Source organism: Triticum dicoccoides, chromosome 2B, assembly GCF_002162155.2.
Source record: "Triticum dicoccoides isolate Atlit2015 ecotype Zavitan chromosome 2B, WEW_v2.0, whole genome shotgun sequence".
Classification (NCBI taxonomy): domain Eukaryota; kingdom Viridiplantae; phylum Streptophyta; class Magnoliopsida; order Poales; family Poaceae; genus Triticum; species Triticum dicoccoides.
The window spans coordinates 434,878,817-434,896,790 of record NC_041383.1 but is presented as its reverse complement, the minus strand read 5'-3'; positions in this window follow the sequence as shown (position 1 = coordinate 434,896,790).

The following is a 17,974-nucleotide window of genomic DNA, read 5'->3' as shown; positions in this document are numbered from 1 at the left end:
CCCATTCATACCTCGTGGGCGCCAAATCACCTTCTCCCAAGCTGCAAAACCTCAGTCCCACCTCCATGGCGCCCGCACCGCACCAATTTCATATCCGCTCTCCTCCCTAATGCCGGAGACGATGTCCATTTGCCGTCTAGCACTGGGTCGTGTGCCTCTTACTCCGTGCTGCTGGTGTTGCCTCGACAACGGCCGCGTGAACCGTACCAGAGCCAATTCACCCCCGCCGTTGTTCATGGCGCCGGAGCGGCTCCAACTTCGGATCCATCCAGAGTCCTAGCGCTGCTTCCCCGTTGAGGGAGTCCTGGATTAAGGAGTCCTCGGACAGCCGGACTATATGGCCGGACTGTTGGACTATGAAGATACAAGATTGAAGAGTTTGTCTCGTGTCCGGATGGGACTCTCCTTTGCGTGGAAGGCAAGCTTGGCAATTCGGATATGTAGATCTCCTTCTCTGTAACCGACTATGTGTAACCCTAGCCCCCTCCGGTGTCTATATAAACCGGATGGTTTAGTCCATAGGACAATAACAATCATAATCATAGGCTAGCTTCCAGGGTTTAGCCTCTACGATCTCGTGGTAGATCAACTCTTGTAATACTCATATCATCAAGATCAATCAAGCAGGAAGTAGGGTATTACCTCCATCGAGAGGGCCCGAACCTGGGTAAACATCGTGTCCCTTGTCTCCTGTTACCATTAGCCTTAGACGCACAGTTCGGGACCCCCTACCCGAGATCCACCGGTTTTGACATCGACATTGGAGCTTTCATTGAGAGTTCCAAGGCTTGATGGCTTCTTCAATCGTCTTCAATGACACAGTCCAGGGGGAAATTTTCCTTCCCGGACAGATCTTCCTATTCGGCGGCTTCGTACTGCGGGCCAACTCGGATGGCCACCTGGAGCAGATCGATAGCTACGCCCCTGGCCATCAGGTCAAGTTTGGAAGCTTGAACTATACTGCTGATATCCGCGGGGACTTGATCTTCGACGGATTCAAGCCCATGTCAGGTACGCCGAACAGTCGGGACGAGCATGACTTAGATCTGCCATCAGACAGTGTTCGAAAGATCGCACCTGTGATGGCCCCGAGAATCAACCCGAAGCAGATCGCACCCTCCGAGGACGGGTGGATGGACCCTGCCATGGAGGCCGCATACTCATCGGCGTTGGAGCCGAACACTGGTCCCACCTCCTATGAGGTCGGTGTTGTCAGACCACCGGACTCGTCTCCGGCTACAGGATCCAAACCGCGTGCATCTGTGCCTATTGAATCTGATTGTGCACCGGTCATGGAGTTCACCTCCGCGGATAATTTTCAGCACTCTCCCTTGGGTGATGTGCTAAATTCATTAAGGTCTCTTTCCTTGTCGGGAGATTCTTGTCCGAACTATGTCCGGCTCGAGTGGGAAGCGGACAACGAAGAAATTCGTTCCCCACCCACCACCCACTTAATAGCCACTGTCGATGACTTAACCGATGTGCTTGACTTCAACTCCGAAGACATCGACGGTATGGACGACGATGCAGGAGAAGAACAGGAACCACCGCCTATAGGGCGCTGGACAGCCACCTCATCGTATGATATATGGTGGAAACTCCCAAGGAAAGCAATGGCAATGAGGCAACCGAAGATAATCCTTTGGATAAGCAACCTAGACACCGGCATCATAGGCGCCGCTCCAAGCCCCGCCATAGCAAAAATAGCGATACCGACACAAGAGATGATAACAATCCGGATGGTGCCGAAGACGAAAACAATCCTGCCCAGCCAGGCTTCAAGCAGGCCGAGCAAGAAGATGGGAAAGCTAGCCCTAAAGAACAGGGAACAAATGGAGAATCAGAGGATGATAACTACATGCCTCTCTCCGATGACGAAGTGAGACTTGGCGACGAAGAATTCATCGTGCCTGAGAATCCCATCGAGCAGGAGCGCTTCAAGCGCCGGCTTATAGCCACTACAAAGAGCCTGAAGAAAAAGCAGCAACAGCTTCAAGCTGATCAAGATCTGCTAACTAACAGATGGACTGAGGTCCTGGCTGCCGAGGAATACAGACTCGAGCGCCCTACAAAAAGTTACCCAAAGTGCAGGTTGCTACCTCAACTTGAGGAGCAGGTGTTAAAAGCCACACTACCAGCGCATGATGTGGCTGACCGGCCACCCCGTGGCCGAGACAAAGCGGCGTACCAGCCCAAAGTCCAGACCGCACCCCGTCGCCAATCAAACAATAATACTAAGGCCCGGGGCTACATGAAGGACCTGCGAGACGTATTGGAAAACAAAGCAGGACAGTCAAGATCGATCTATGGATCACGTGGGTGCGCCGCAACGCGTGATGATGACCGTCACACCGGATACAATAAACAAAAGTCCGGCCGGGCTGAATACAACAGACCAAACTCATTCGAGCTACGTCGGGATGTAGCCCGGCATAGAGGCGCCGCACACCCCCTATGCTTCACTAACGAAGTAATGGATCATGAATTCCCAGAAGGGTTCAAACCCGTGAACATTGGATCATATGATGGCACAACAGACCCCGCGGTATGGATTGAAGATTTTCTCCTACACATTCACATGGCCCGCGGGCAATGACCTACATGCCATCAAGTACCTACCACTTAATCTCAAAGGACCAGCTCGGCATTGGTTGAATAGCCTGCCAGCAAGTTCAATTGGCAGTTGGGAGGACTTGGAAGACGCATTCCTTGACGACTTCCAGGGCACTTACGCACGGCCATCGGACGCTGATGACTTAAGTCACATAACCCAACAGCCCGGCGAGTCAGCCAGGAAATTCTGGACTCAGTTCCTAACGAAAAAGAACCAAATTGTCGATTGTCCGGATGCCGAAGCCTTAGCAGCCTTCAAGAATAACATCCATGATGAATGGCTCGCCCGACACCTCAGCTGAGAGAAGCCAAAGTCCATGGCAGCCCTCACGACACTCATGACCCACTTTTGCGCGGGCGAGGACAGCTGGCTGGCTCGTAGCAACATCACACCGGCAAGCCACGACGCAATAGACACAAGCATCGCAACAATGGCGACAACGCCGAAGACACGGCAGTCAATGCCGAATTCAGAGGCTCTAAATCCGGACAACGGAAAAAGCCATTCAAAAGAAACAATCTGGGCCCGTCCAGTCTGGACCGCATACTCGATCGCTTATGTCAAATTCACGGTACCTCAGATAAACCAGCCAACCACACCAACAGGGAATGTTGGGTGTTTAAACAGGCCGGCAAGTTGAATGCCGAAAACAAGGAAAAGGGCTGCATAGCAATGACGACGAGGAACCCCGGCCACTGAACACAGGAGGATAGAAGAAATTCCCTCCCCAGGTGAAAACGGTGAATATGATATACGCAACCCATATTCCCAAACTGAAACGGAAGCGCGCACTAAGGGACGTCTATGCGATGGAGCCAGTCGCCCCAAAGTTCAACCCATGGTCCTCTTGTCCGATCACTTTCGATTGCAGGGACCATCCTACCAGTATCCGTCATGGCGATTTGGCCATGTTGGTCCTCGACCCCATCATTGATGGATTCCACCTTACATGAGTCCTCATGGACGGTGGCAGCAGCCTGAACCTGCTCTATCAGGATACAGTGCACAAAATGGGCATCGACCCCTCAAGGATCAAGCCCACAAAAACCACCTTCAAAGGTGTCATACCAGGTGTGGAGGCCTGTTGCACAGGCTCAATCACACTGGATGTGGTCTTCGGATCTCCGGACAATTTCCGAAGCGAGGAGTTAATCTTTGACATCGTCCCCTTCCGCAGTGGCTATCATGCATTGCTCGAACGAACCGCATTTGCAAGATTCAATGCGGTACTGCATTACGCATACCTAAAGCTCAAAATGCCAGGACCTCGCGGGGTTATAACAGTTAATGGAAACACAGAGCGCTCGCTCCGGACGGAGGAGCACACTGAGGCCCTCGCGGCGGAAGTACAAAACAGCCTTCTTAGGCAAACAGCCAATCCGGCGACAAAGAACCCGGACACCATCAAGCGAGTCCGGAGTATCCCCCCAACAGGATCATCCGGCATGTCCAGAGCTCGACTAGCAATTCGGCCTCCGTCCTAGTCCTAGTCAAGCGGTGAAATTTGTGCCACGCGTACATAATTACGCACTTAAAATACCATGGGCATAGGCGGAGGCATGGCTATGACACGGTCCACAATGCCGTTCGATCGCCCCGGGACCCATGGATCTTTGCATCTCTTTTCTTTCAGGTCCCTATCTTTGAGAGGCTCTTCGATAGATCAATTATCGGACACATAGCGGGATGGACACACCAAGAAGACAAGAAGCTTTGGCGTAAAAGGGAATCCTCAGGTGGTCTCCAATAACGATCGTTATACCTGTTTTACATACCCGCCCACAGCTCGCTCCTGGTCAGAATGTGTCAAACAGACCTATTTTTGCTTATTGCACTACTTATATACATACGCTTTGACGTACTATTTGAATAACAAGGAAACATAATGTACAGCGTCAGCTTACTATTACATTTACGCCTTTTCTTTACTGATTATCTATTGCACCCGTACACTTTGGTACGTCCGGCTCGCCAGGGGCTTTAGTGTACCCCATAACACGGCAAGAAAAGTCCGAACACTTTTGACAGTGCGGTACCCCGAACTTATAGCATTATATGCATCAGCTCCGAATCATGTCTTGGGTTAATAGTTGGGTTTGCCCGGCTCTTATGTTTTGGTACCTTACGTTCCGCTATATCGGCTAACGTAGCGCAGGGAGAACTACTGCGATTGTGTCCCGGTTCTTCCGGATGAGCACCTCAGTAGAGAAAGCCAAAAACTGACTGTCATGATGAGGCGAGAGCTGTTCGCTGTTCAAGAGGTCTGAAATCCTTAAAGATTTTTTTCGCTTCGGGCGAGGAATCGGCCTTGTCCGATTTAGGCGTGTATAGTGCCCCAAGTTCGGCCTTCCGAACACTAGGGGCTTCGCCAAAACTTAAAATTGTAGACTTCTATGGCCAAGTGAGAGTGATAAAGCTATATAGTCCGATTGCCTTGTTTGCTGCGTTAAACACCTCCTTAAAAGGACCAAAAATTTGGATAAAGATTGTTTATATTTATCCCGAACACCCCAGTACTAGTTACATGGGGGCAGAAACCGACGACTGGCCAACTCTCAAGATTTTATAAACTGCCGCAGAGAAGGTAATATTTTAAATTAACAAAGCACCATATAGCGCACATGAACTCGTTTTCATATTAAAGGATGACTTGAGTACATTCATTCAAATATTACATCCTTCGTACATTCACCCGCCACAAGGCGGGCACCCTTAATGACATTGTCATAGTACTCTTCGGGGTGGCGATGCTCCTTGCCCTTCGGCAGCCCCTCTGTCACCAGCTTCTCGGCATCCATCTTCGCCCAGTGCACTTTCACATGGGCCAAGGCCCTGCGTGCACCTTCAATGTAGACGGATCGCTTAATGACTTCAAGCCGCGGACAGGCATTCACCATCCGCTTGACAAGGCCGAAGTAGCTGTCGGGCAGGGGCTCACCAGGCCACAGCCGGACTATGAAGTCCTTCATGACCAGTTCGGCCGCCTTGTGAAGTTCAACCAGTTGCTTCAGCTAGTCGCTCAAGTTGATCGGATGCTCGGCCCCAATATACTGGGACCAAAACAGCTTATCCGTCGAGCTCCCTTCCTTAGCTTGGTAGAACTCTGCGGCATCAGAGATGCTGTGCGGAAAATCTACGAATGCTCCTGGAGAGCTCTGAATTCGGGTAAGTAAAAGGAAAATTTCCATCACATGCTTGCCTTGCATAATGAAAGCCTTACCCGCCGCTATCTTCTTGGCTGCCTCAATCTCCTGGAGGGCCTTCTGGGCTTCGACCTTGGCGTCTTGCACACTCTGACAGGCCTTCGCAAGCTCCGACTCTTGTGTCTTGGAGTCACGCTCCAAGGTCTCAAATTTCTTGACGAAATCCTGGAGCTCTTGCTGGACCTCATTAACCCGAGCCTCTTGTTTTTCGTGCTCGGTGCGGTCCTTGGCCGCTTTGCCTTCGGCCTCGGATAGCGCCTTCTTAAGGCCGCCACTTCGGTCGTGGCCCCTATTATACACATGATGCTTCTATTAGCATCAACAATTTATCCTTTATATAACATTCAGACGGGGTATCACTTACCCTTGTTCTCCTCGAGTTGCCTTTTCACGAGGCCGAGCTCTGCTTCGGCCCGCCCCAGGTTCTGCTTCAGTCCAGAGACCTCCGCAGTGAGTGCGACAGCGGCCAGCAGCGAAGCCTGCTTATTCACATAGGCATAATATGATTAGTCTCCTGGTAATAATATGTGATCCTCTGTTTGGCCTTTCTTTCCGAACACCAAACAGAGCATCAGGGGCTACTGTCTATATTGTGATATTTTCTCATTATTTAATTACTTACCTCAAAGCCTATTAAGAAGCTGGCGCAGGCTTCGGTCAATCTGCTTTTTGCAGACTGAACCTTCGCAATCACCGTACTCATCAGCGTACGGTGTTCTTCATCAATGGAAGCACCTTGAAGCGCTTCCAGCAAGTTTTCCAATGCCTCTGGATGGACAGAGGTCATCGGCACAGGTGGCTCGTCCCCCTTAGCAGGGGGCTGCCTGCCTGAAACCGGAACCACGAGAGGTTCCGGCGCAGTATCTGGCTGGGGGCCAAGCTTGCTACGGCCGATCTCATCAGAATCCATGTGGGCGACAGGCTCAACGGCATAAATGTCTCGGAGTGCGTGTTTGCGCTCCCTTTTTGGGATATGAGTGACATATACCATGTTCACTGTTTTGATCTATGGTGGAAATTTCTTCTGTCCCCCTGTGTTTGGCTGGCGAGACTCATCCTCATCTTCGCTCTGAGGTCCCTTCCCCTTGTGTTCGGTGTGAGCTTGCCGGCCTGCTTAAAGACCCCACAATTGCGGTTGGTATGGTTCACGGGTTTAGCAGGGGTGCCATGGATCTGGCAGTTCCTGTCTAATATTTTGTCCAGGCTGGATGGACCATCTTTGTTTCCTGTAAATGGTTTCTTCCGCTGACCGGGTCTGGAGCCACTGAATCCAGCATTTATTGTTGTATCATCTGGGCTTCCAGCATTGTTTCGACGTTTGTTTTTATTATGTCGTGGCTTTCCATTGCCATCCCTGACTTCGGATGTGCCAGGATCGCTGGTGCTGCTGTGGGCTAACCAGCTATCCTCGCCCGCACAAAAATGGGTCATGAGCGCAGTTAGGGCTACCATTGTCCTTGGCTTTTCTTGGTCAAGGTGTCTAGCTAGCCATTCGTCCTGGACACTATGCTTGAAAGCTGCTAAAGCTTCGGCGTTCGGACAATCAATGATTTGGTTCTTCTTAGTGAGAAACTGATTCTAAAGTTTTCAGGCTGATTCCCCGGGTTGCTGGATGTCATGACTTAGATCGTCAGCGTCCGGGGGCCGGACATAAGTCCCTTGAAAATTGTCCCGAAAAGCGTCCTCAAGTTCTTCCCAACTTCCAATGGAATTTTCTGGGAGGCTTTTCAGCCAGTGCCGAGCTGGTCCTTTCGGCTTGAGGGGTAAGTGTTTGATGGCGTGGAGATCATCTCCGCGGGCCATGTGGATGTGGAGAATAAAGTCTTCTATCCAGACCACCGGATCCGTCGATCCATCATATGCCTCGATGTTCACGGGTTTAAACCCTTCTAGAAATTTGTGATCCAGCACCTCATTGGTGAAGCATAGGGGTGCAAAGCAACCCTGTATTTTACTATGTCGTGGTGTGGGTTGGACGGTTGTGATGTTCGGTATCGACTCCGAACTGGTATATATTTGGCCTGATAGCCACAATCCCGTGTGGGGGGCACGGTCCCTAGATCCGTAGATGGATCTGGCTTTACCGGCCTTTTTTATCCAAGTCCTCACGTAGATCGTGTTTATGGTCCAGGGCTGCAACCTCCCTTCCTCTATGGGGAGGGGGTGCGGGCTTGTGTACGGTATTGCTAGACGATCTGTCTTGACCACGGGGTGGTTGGTCCGGCTTGTCGGCCGTATTGTTTTTCGGTGGTATAGGTGCAATAGCCTCGTTGTCGAATTTGTGTAGCAGTTTACGCTTAGGATAGCCCCTTGTTGGCGATTGCAGCCATATTTTTCCTCAGTGTCTAGAACTTCGTTCCATCTGTCATTGAGTGTATCCTGTGCGGCTTTAAGCCGTTGCTTCTGCTTCTTCAGGCTCCTTGCAGTGGTGATAAGCCTGTCATGGAGGCGTTCTTGTTCTATGGGTTCTTCTGGGATGACAAATTCTTTGTCGCCTAGGATGATCTCCTCTTTGGAGATAGGTTGATAATTTCTATCTTCGGCATCGCCGTGGTCAGACAACACCCCCGGACTATGCTTGCCATTCCCTCGCACGTCCTGCTCCAACACTGTTTCTACGGGGTCCTCAGCTTGGTCCAGATTATCCCCGTCGTCTGTGACAATGTTGCTGTTTTTTCCTTTATCGAATCGAGATCGGCGCTTCTGACGCTGACGCTTGGGAGGTTCGTCGACAAGCGTAACATTATCGTTGTTGGCCTCCTTCTCTTTAAGTGTGTCCACCATGTATATATTGTATGATGATGTAGCCGCCCACCGCCCTATGGGTGGTGGTTTTTGTGCCTGCTCTTCTCCGGCATCGCCGTCCATATCGTTGATGTCTTCGGAGCCGTAATTGAGCGTGTCAGTTAAGCCTTCGATAGTGGCTATGTAGTGGGTGGTGGGTGGGGAGCGAAATTCTCCATCATTAGCTTCCAACTCAAAACGGATATAGTTCGGCTGAGAGCCCCTGGATAAGGAGAGGGTTTTTAATGAGTAGCACATTGCAAAAAGGTGAGTGCCAGAAGATGTCCGCGAAGCTGAACTCAAAGATCGGCACCCGATCAAATTCGATGGGCGCGAATGCACACGGTTTGGAACCCATGGCCGAAGATGTATCCAAGGTTCCGATGACACAGGGCCCACTCGAGGTTGGATCTGTGTGTGGCTCTATCACCGCTGAGTCTGTGGCTTCCGCGGCGGGGTTAAGCTTCCCGTCCTCAGACGACGCAATCTCCTCCGGATCTAGGGATGGAGTGGGCACGGGCGTTATCCCCTGAGTGCGGCCTGATGATAGATTTAGGTCATGTTCATCGAGGTGGCAGGGAGCGGCCGGCAAGGGATCGAACCCGTCGAAGATCAAGTTTCCGCGGGTATCGGCAATGTAATTCAAGCTTCCAAACCTGACCTGATGGCCAGGGGCATAGTTGTCGATTTGCTCCAGATGGCCAAGCGAGTTGACCCGCAGTGCGAAGCCGCCAAATACGAAGATCTGTCCGGGGAGAAAAACAACCCCCTGGACCGCATTGTTGTAGATGATTGAAGGAGCCATCAAACCTTTAGGTGACGACGCAACGGAACTCTCAATGAAAGCACCAATTTCAGTGTCAAAACCGGCGGATGTCGGGTAGGGGGTCCCGAACTGTGCGTCTAAGGTCGATGGTAACAGGAGACGGGGGACATGATGTTTACCCAGGTTTGGGCCCTCTCTAAGGAGGTAATACCCTACTTCCTGCTTGATTGATCTTGATGAATATGAGTATTACAAGAGTTGATCTACCTTGAGATCGATATGGCTAAACCCTAGAAGCCTAGCTTGTATGATTATGAGTGTGTCCTATGGACTAAACCCTCCGGTTTATATAGACACCGGAGGGGGCTAGGGTTATACAAGGTCGGTTACAAAGAAAGGAATCTACATATCCGAAACACAAGCTTGCCATCCACGCCAAGGAGAGTCCCATCAGTCCGGCCCATGTATATAGTCCGGCTGTCCGAGGACCCCTTAATCCAGGACTCCCTCACACGACGCCGCCTCGTACCGTGCCTCCCGTGTCTGCGACTGCGTCTCCCGTTTATGTGGCCGAGACTCCCATGCCGGTGGCCGCGCCATGCAAGCAGCGACAGAAGCCGAGTGTGCGGAGAGCGACGAGTCGGTGGCCAACGCCTCCATGTCCGCCGCCGTCATCAAGGAGAAGTACAACACGGGAGGATGCCGTCGCTTGGGTCCCATGAAGGATGCCGGCGACGCTGGCGTACCCAGCAGGTGTCTTGCCGAATCCTTTTATTGCGAGGACCTTCGTCGACCCCGCATGGGCTCCACGGAAGCGGGGAAGCCCCCTTCCACCATCATCTTCAGCATCAGCCAATGGTATCAGTTGGGCAGTGGGGAAGCGAGTCGTCCTTTGCGCTGAAGCATATACCTTTGGGGCTCCCAGCAGTCCAGTGATCATGCTGCCGGACATGAGGAACACAAATGGATTAGCGGGCGACCATTTAGGCTAGGTATTATATACCTGTGCTGTCCAGAACTAGCACCGCGTAGTTCATTTGAATGTAATGAAATTCGTCATGTTTGTATGAAAATCCAGTAATGATTTCCGTCATTGTTTATATGAAATATCGCCGTTTTTGCACGAATTATTTTCCGATTGGTTGAGTTGCTGTCGTAATGTGTGCGGCTACGGTTGGATGGCGTAATTTGCGGGTCGCTGATTGGTCTACGAGGGGCTCAGACGGTGTTGTGGGAGAAAAAAAACATAGCTCGTGCGAGCTCGTCTCCAACATGCGCTGTGGAGGATGCATGGGCACCCGAGCCATTCCTCGTTCATCGGTGGCAAAGGCACCGGTGGACAAAAGGGTCGCCAATATTTTGGCTGCCCCGGGCAAGGTCCAAACTACCCCTCCCAGCAGATTCAAATCCGTCGTTCGCCGTGGAATTTTGCCATGTGTTGTTTTCATGGACTAGCAAGATGCCCGTGCATTGCATGGAACATCAAGGTGCATTTTTTTACAAAACACCTGCTGTGATTGACCCACGCAGGAGTAATCCCATTTGTAAGAACTAATGATATCTCGAGAATTTTATCGGAAAAATGGTATCTTGAGAATTTTATCGGACTCCATTTTTGTATACAAGGGCACAAACCCATATTGTAGGTACCAAGGCAAAAATTAATGTCTTCTAAGTCAATGTTGCAAGCCACCTTGTTTCCTTGTTTGCCATCAAAATTAATGTGTATTCTTCTCTTTCATGCACATCAAGCCAATGCTCACACTCCCGCATGCATGCAATGGATAATTAATGTCCTCCTTTTCTAGTACTACGAGGCAAACACCATTAATATTGCATCTCTGCAAACTGTAATTTTGATAGTGGCCTTGTATATAAAAATGGAGGTAGAAAGATGAGAGATAAGGTGAGGAGTGGGGCATGGTGCTGACAGGTGGTCGTTCTGGGCGGAGGCATGGGGATGGATGGCGCATTATGTCTAGGTTTGTATCTCTCTCACACACACCCACGTAGGTCGGGGACATGCACGAAGAGAATAGGTGCACGCATGGCGCACGTACTCCCGTCTCTTTCCCAACCACACCCGCGCGGGTACACGATGGAGCTCATTTCTGTACAAATAGGCAGCCCACGTGGTAATTTGACACGTGTACTGGTTGTTCACTTGATGGAGGGAGGATCATCTACCACGGGTGAATAAACAAATTGCGACTTGACACGTTATGTTAAAAAAGAGGCAAACCATGTGGGGCCTACCTTAGAGGCAAGGCTCTATACACTGGAGTACTTTTGATGTGTCCCGTCAACTCGTAGAACGAGGAGAAGCTTGCTTAGTACACCGTCTCCCCCTCCCACTGGCGCGGTGGCTCGCAGGATGAGGTGAAGCTTTCTTACTACTAGTACTATACGCCCTATGCCCACTCCCTCGCCCACGCGCATGGTGGCTTGCAGGATGAGGAGAAAATTTTACTACTCCCTTCGTTTACTCCTCGTCCCTACCTTGGTTAGAGAGATTATCATATTGTTTGGAATATAAGTGTCCTTTAGTACTCCCTCCATTTACTTATACAAGGCCACTATAAAAAATACATTTTGCATCTATACAAGGCCACAAATAGTAATTGAGACAAAAGTTACTACTCCCTCCTTTCCAGTTTATGGCTCAATTTCAAAATCTCTCCAACCAAGGTAGACAGTGAGTGGTGGAATTAATTTCGTAGTTTGTACAAGTAATTAGTACGCTTGCTTTTTCTCAATAACTTAAGTTTACCGAGGTTTTAATTAGAACGAATGAATGCATGACCACTAAATTTCCATGAACTTCTACATGCATTGGTGAGTTTTCTCTTGGCACTGCTTGCATAGGGTGATTTAACGCACCTCGAAATCCAACATGTGATGGTACTACTACTACTAGTAGAATTGAGACTTATAAAACGGAAAAACGAATTTTTTTAAGATCAGGCCTATAAACCCTAGTGGGTATGTACTTCGTAAAATACAATTTTCCCAAAACTAAGTCGCTCAACCTTTGTTTGCTTGTTTCCCTTCCTGCCTCCTTGCCTCAAACAGACAATGCCAAACTCCCCTGCCTGCTGCGCGGGTAAAGACCCGCCCTCGCCTTTTTTTACTCCGGTTTGTTTCGATGGATCGTGCGAAGCAGCAAAAACCAAGTTGTGTCTTGTACTCCTTCGTCGACGCTCGCTTTCATGAATTATGTACTTCCTCTCGCTGAGATGTGGGACATATAGCAACCGGGTCGATGTGTCAAGCACCAAATAACAGTGCAAAACAGCAGGGGGCGCACCCCAGTCGTACCGCCCCTGTAGTAGTAATGAGCAATGAGACATCAAATCACAATGCCGCACCTTCCCAGACGGACGAAGCAACCATTATTTCACACTTCGGTTCGCCATCATCTCAAACCATGTGGGACCGCATGACAGGCCATGCTCAAGAGGGACACGCGCATCGCCTTGGTACATCATGACACGTGGGAGCGCATGATAGGCCATGCTCCCCCGCCGATCGCTCGGTAAAATCACCTCATTTTTACTACTTCCTCCGTATCAGTTTACATGGCATGCACGTTGTTCTAGGTTGAGAATTTAACTGGCTATATATGTGATGAACAATACATGTTTAGAAACTACATCCGCTTAAGAATCCAATGATATACTTTTTGTGACACAGTAACTCATATTTAGTTAATCAAATGGATGACCTAGAACTACATGCACGCCCTATAAACCAAGACACCTTAAAAACAAGACAGAGAGGGTTATGTATATTTTTAGATCAGTATAGTCGGGATTCACCAAGGAGCAAAACCAAGTGGTAGGCTGCTCCTGTCATGTTGGCGTAGCAACTCAAGCTGGGTCAGTCTGCACACGAAATGGTGACACACTTAACAGGACCCCTTTGGACGACATGTGGCTCATCCACCGTCTTGTTCCACATGTGATGGACCAACTTACAGTTCGGAGCAGCGGTTGGAATTGGAGGCACCCCGGTCATAGCGCTGCAGTAGTAGAAAATGAGCAATGAGGGGTCAAATCACAAATCCCACCTTTCCTGCATTAAGCTGGACGGACGAAGCAACCATCATTTCACTCTAGGGCGCAAGAGCATAAAGAAAATATAAAACCAATGATGCATGCGGCAGCTACCTATGGCACCCTAGGGTAGCGGTCTCCACTATAAATCCTTTTTTAAAGTGCCTCCACTACAAATTGGCTTCTTCCTCACCCTCTTGAAGAAAATCGATGATGCGTGCGGGGGTAGGGTTTGTAGAAGTACTACGGCATGCGGGGCCATGTCGTAGTAAACGGGAGAGGGATTGAGTTCGAGTCGACGCCTTAAATATGTGTGGGCCGCTTGGTTTTACGGGAACGAGGCAACATTTTGGGTTCAGGGACCAGTGGAGATATACGTACAAAAAATTGTGGACGTAGGTTCGACCGAAAAGAAATGATGCATGGGCCCTTCATTTTGATATACCCGGTGCCGCGTGAAATTTGCTACTCTACTCAAAACTAGGAAGGTACACATGCATTGAACGCATGAGATTTGGAAACCAAATTATGAATAAATACACACTATAGCATGTAAAGCTTTGAGTGATATATGCATGATGTAGATGTTCGTTTAGTTCTTATAGTTCATCTCATTCAAAATCAATTAGTTTTATAAAAATGTTAAGATTCATGGGTTTGTGCATTGTAAAGCATAAAGTAAAAAAGAAATAATGGCAATTCATTTAGAAAAAAAATTGGGCAATTATGATACAGATGATTCTAGAACAAAGGAGAAGTGCTTGTGTTCTGAGGTTTGTGCATTATGCTTAAGTTCAACCATGGAGTCTTCTAAATTGTACATGTGGCAGATCTGGTGGAATGTTGATGATATCCAACGGCCAGTAGTGCTTGGATTTGCCATCCCTACACTGTCAGATTAGCTTCATCTAGCGACCATCTTTCAAAGTTATTCACACACTATATAGTTCTTGTGCCATAGTTGCATGTCTTGGAAAAAAAGCTACTAGTGGGTTGTACTAGCTATTTAGAATAGAAGATGTATACATGGAAGTTGTAGGGAAAGAGATGACATGGAGTATCTCAATTCCTATGAGTAGGGATTGGAAAAGAGATGTCATTTCATTCACATCATAGGAACTTTTCTATTGAATCTAGAGATGACATGTATCTCAATTCCTATGAGGAGGGATTAGAAAAGAGATGTAATTTGGTTCATATCATATGAACTTTTCTATTGAATATACACTAATGTTATTTTCCTTTGAAATTATGGGAGTATAGGAATCCATTCATATGAGCCAAGTGGCTCTAAAGCTATAAAAATGATATCATGTTTATTTCCTTTGATATGTGGAGTATATGAATCTATTCCTATGAACCAATTGGCTCTAAAGGAAAAAATCCTATAAAAATCATATCATATAGGGTTCCTATGATATTCCTCCACACCAAAGGATGGTTGAAATTGCTGCAGGTGATACGATGGTCTTTCTTTGTAGACTCCTCCCCCATCTTTATAGTTACCTCTCGAAGATGAATGAAATGATATATACTGGGTATTCTATATGTGCAATTTGGTACACGAAAACTCGGTAAAAGTTTGCGAGGTTCGAATTTTCAATAAAGCTATATGCACTGCATTTTGGAACGGAGGGAGCATACGACAGTTGCTAACACTCACGTGGAAGATTTGTGTGTAGGAGGAGTGGTTGTTCTGTTAAATGACATGGCAAAACTGACATTGTCGGATGCCGATCTAACAGTTCTTATGGCGTTCGTCAGGAAAAACCTTGTGGCGAACGTTTGTCAGATAATGATTTATGGACACATGCATTGCATTGATACGTGCCCCCTCTCTATCACACACACACGCACCCTCACGAGTCATGACTCTCCCTAGTCCTCTCGCACTCACCGTCTATCTGCAGGTAGACGTCACACACATATGTGCTCTTCACACCCTAGCCTAAGAACTTCTAAAAAACAAAAGACGTCACGCACATTTTATTTTAGCTCACACATCACACACTTATACTATTACTCTTGTGGCGAACGTTCTTTGGGCATAGTATATTGTAGTCTCACGAAGAGAAGTGGTGCACGCACGCACTGGTTCTCTCACACCCACTCGCTGGTACACATAGGAGCGCATTTTTTTTAAGTTGGTACAACAAAATCACTCCACTATATATACAAGCAGGAGCCTTAGCGCTTGCTTTACTAGGGTTCCTCTCTTTCACTCTCTCATGCTCTGCAGATCTACGCAAGACATAGGTGGCCACACTCTCTCTCTGCTCACAGCTGGTCAAAAATCCGGCCGGACAACCTCGACCGGGGAAGGGGTGTGGGTGCATCGTTCACGCTGTCGTCGGCGGCGAGGGAGGAGACCAACGGCTGCTCGCGCGTCCCGATCGGCGGCCATGTCATTCTCTCTGAGAGAGCGCCGGCTCGGGAGGGCCTCCGACCCCTTATTCCTCCTTGCGGTATTGTGGCCAAGATGCAGCCTCCCGACACCGTCTTTGCCACATGCCTACGACCCTCAGGTATATATTCCTTCGAAACCTGCCTTGCTCTACTACCCCAGCTCCCCACTTGGCTTCGTGTGGATCTTTTTCTACTTCCGTCCGCTATTCCAAAGCCACCTAGATTTTTACTATTATTAGAGGTAAAGCTAGTTCATACAGTCAACTCTAAGAGTTGGTTCAAACAGGGAAGAAAGTGGGAAAGTTGTAGCATGAATCTAGGACTTGGTTCTAAGAGGAAACGGGGAAAGTAGTAGATATTGGCTACCCAACCGGTTTCTTGATTAAAAAGGCGAAGAAAGCATGGTGGAAGGCGAAGGGTGGGGGGAAGTGGACCTGTCTCTAGGTTGAAAAAGGAAAGAAAGTGACGGGTGTTGGGGGACAACGCAAATGAGAATGAGCAGGTCTAGATTTCCTGTGCTCACATAGGAAAATGTCGTTGAGGAGATAAAAATGGGACAAATGCAGACATGCTGCCTGAGTGTTTGCCGCTCTCGACAACCACATCTGCCTCACCACTTTATGCCCCTGCTATCCCTACGCCCATATCGCTACCGTTAATGTAAAATCACATGAAGCATTAAGCAATGCCACCTAATGTCACTATAATTAATGGTCTAGTGCCGTCGATAAATTGAAGCAATGCCACCACCATTTTATGAAGTGCTTATGTCTTGCTTTATTTCCCATAAATTGTGTTTTTGTAGTTACACTTTAATCTCACACCGCTAACATTGCTTCATCTCAGTGGAACTGCACAAATTTGATTGCACATTTACTGACCATGTGCTACTCTCATGATAGTAATACTAATGCTATTGTTCTGCATGTTAATCTAGTGGCAGTGTTGATGTGATGTGATGCTACTTACTTAAGGGCACTTTCATACTGTCAATCTAGTGCCAATTATAACACAATAGATGATGTTGTTAATCATACGCCACTACAAATATCTGTCACTGTTTAAATAACCGTATTTTGTATTTGCGCAAAAAGGGATGTATGTCTCCATATCGTTTCTTGTCCGCGCAATCAAAAGTACACACCTTAGTTTTAGTACAACTGCACAAAATGAGATGGCTATTCCTAGTTGTCGTCCTCTAACCACCAGTGTTCTAGGTATTCCTACATTGGTAGTAAATAGGTAGAATGACCAACGCAATCTAAAATAAGCTGATTCGTAGTCCGGAATGCACTTTCTACCAGTTCATCCATGGACCGAGGACTAGCTGGCACATGTAAAACCGTGACAACTCATGTCTTCATGAAAAAACTAGTGAGGACGCATCTATTTCGGCAATAATTACGATGGTTCTCACATGATTCACGGGCACACAAAAGTAGTAGCAGTTCCCATAGATGGATTCAAACAAAGTACTATCCCCAGAGGGCTCGATAACAGGCAAGGTTCAGATAATTAGACACAATCCAAACTACTATTAAACACTAGCTGGGGCCACTATTTCATGCCTCGATCTAATTTGGGCTAGACACAAGATGGACCTTGCCATGAACATCATCGAGGACGTCCGGCAGCAGCTCAATCCTGTGAACTTTCATGAAGACAACCTTGTGGCCTTGCCACTCATAAACTTGTTTGTGGAGGCATGCCACGTCATCTTCCTGCATAAGCTTGACAAGAACAGTATGCCTCACAAACGAAGGAGTAGCTCTAAACTTCTTGTGCTTCAGTACACCCTGGACAACATGCCTGACAATAGTGAGGCTGGAATACAACTCGACATTGGTATAAGCGCAAATGGCTTCCAGGATCCAATAGCCTAAGAACTCTGTTTTCCCAGTGCGTATATTCAGGTCATCCGCCTCATAGCAGGTGACATGTACAACCACACAATCCTTGTCTGCATCAGGGCTCTAATTATAATAGAAACAAATTCTAAATTACTTTCTAGTATAAGAAACACAAGTTATTTAAACCACTATGTATAGCATGCAACCGAAGCTAATAAAATTTTGCATTATTCATCACCACATACTTAGATGAAAAACCACAATCGAGATCGGCAAAGAAGAAAATCACCTTGGGC